Consider the following 1674-nt stretch of genomic DNA (forward strand, 5'->3'; position numbering starts at 1 on the left):
CTCTCCATCATGCTCTCCTCTTCCTCTCCTCTTCCTCTCTTCTTCCTCTCCATCATCCTCTCCTCTTCCTCTCCTCTTCCTCTCTTCCTCTCCATCATCCTCTCCTCTTCCTCTCCATCATGCTCTCCTCTTCCTCTCCTCTTCCTGTCCTCTTCCTCTCTTCTTCCTCTCCATCATGCTCTCCTCTTCCTCTCCTCTTCCTCTCCTCTTCCTCTCCATCATGCTCTCCTCTTCCTCTCCTCTTCCTCTCCATCATCCTCTCCATCATCCTCTCCTCTTCCTCTCCATCATGCTCTCCTCTTCCTCTCCTCTTCCTCTCTTCTTCCTCTCCATCATCCTCTCCTCTTCCTCTCTTCTTCCTCTCCTCTTCCTCTCTTCTTCCTCTCCATCATCCTCTCCTCTTCCTCTCCTCTTCCTCTCCTCCTTTCTCATCTCGTCTCCCTTTATTTCCTTTTTATTCTGTTCTCCTCTTCTCTCTTTTTTCTCTCCCACCCATCCATTCTGTTCTATTTTAGTTTGATGTGGCATTTTATGAAAGTCCTTGAAGTCACACATGTAAACACACACACACACACACACACACACACACACACACACACACACACACACACATTGGAAAGGTCGCCATCTCATCTCATATCTCCTTCATTTGTCTCCACGAAGACAAATTCATTCCGTCCTTCTTCTAATCATGACTGTCTGGCCGCCTGTGTGTGTGTGTGTGTGTGTGTGTGTGTGTGTGTGTGTGTGTGTGTGTGTGTGTGAGACTTTGATTTTGCTTCAGTGAGTGCTACAGATCACAGTCTGGATGTGAAGTGAGCACAGGTGAGTGTGTGTGATGTATTTATCTGTTTTCCTGTCAGCTGATCCGTCTCTCTCCTCTCTCTCTCTCTCTCTCTCTCTCTCTCTCTCTTCGCTGGACTTTATTTTAACTTGTGAGGATTAGGCGGGAAAATGTTTTCACACGTCTCAGCTCTGGCTCCTCAGACCTCCCGCTGGCAGATTGCTGCAGATAAGACGACTCTCGTGTTGAGGAAACAAAAGCTCTGCTGGGGAGATGCAGCAGCGCAGGGCAGCTTAGAGCAGAGATGTGTGTGTGTGTGTGTGTGTGTGTGTGTGTGTGTGTGTGGGTGGAGTTACACACTGACTCACACTCTCAGTGGGAGTTTCCTCAGATCAGGTTCCTCCCCAACATCAGGTGACATGTGGCTTTAACCAGCGACACGGTCGACCAGCTTCTGTTTTCAGGCGGCAGGTTGTAGTGCGTCTAATTAACCAACAGATGAACCAAGGTTAAGATTTTAAGATTTAAGATTTTCCTTAAAATAAAAACAGTTGCACAAAAGTGTTTAAGGTTTTCTCTTTATCTTAGTCTTTTACTATCCTGTTCATGTTTCATACCTTCACAGTTGGATAAGTGTCTGTAGTGAATCTTGAACCACAGATCTATGTAGAAAGTATAAACAGCCTCTCTGACATTAATACATGGAGGATTAATCCTTCATTAATGTGTCGGAGCAGGGAGAGAGTATCTTTAGGTTTTCATCTCAAACATCTACTATCACACAACATCACGTCCTGTTTAACCTAAGACATGAAACCATAACAGCCATAATGATTAAAAATATATTTTATTGAAAGTGAAAATGACAAGAACATTCTGTTACTGTTGGG

The 1674-nt window shown here is 45.0% G+C and overlaps 1 protein-coding gene across 1 annotated transcript in view; it reads left to right on the forward strand.

Annotated features, from left to right (window-relative positions):
- Positions 1-1674, forward strand: part of LOC111672174 (glutamate receptor-interacting protein 2-like) — a 49451-nt gene that overhangs the window by 19458 nt on the left and 28319 nt on the right. The window lies entirely within an intron of this gene.

The sequence above is a fragment of the Seriola lalandi genome, unplaced genomic scaffold (assembly GCF_002814215.2).
Source record: "Seriola lalandi dorsalis isolate HSWRI2012SDOR001 ecotype SW California unplaced genomic scaffold, Sedor1 jcf7180002054895, whole genome shotgun sequence".
Lineage (NCBI taxonomy): Eukaryota > Metazoa > Chordata > Actinopteri > Carangiformes > Carangidae > Seriola > Seriola lalandi.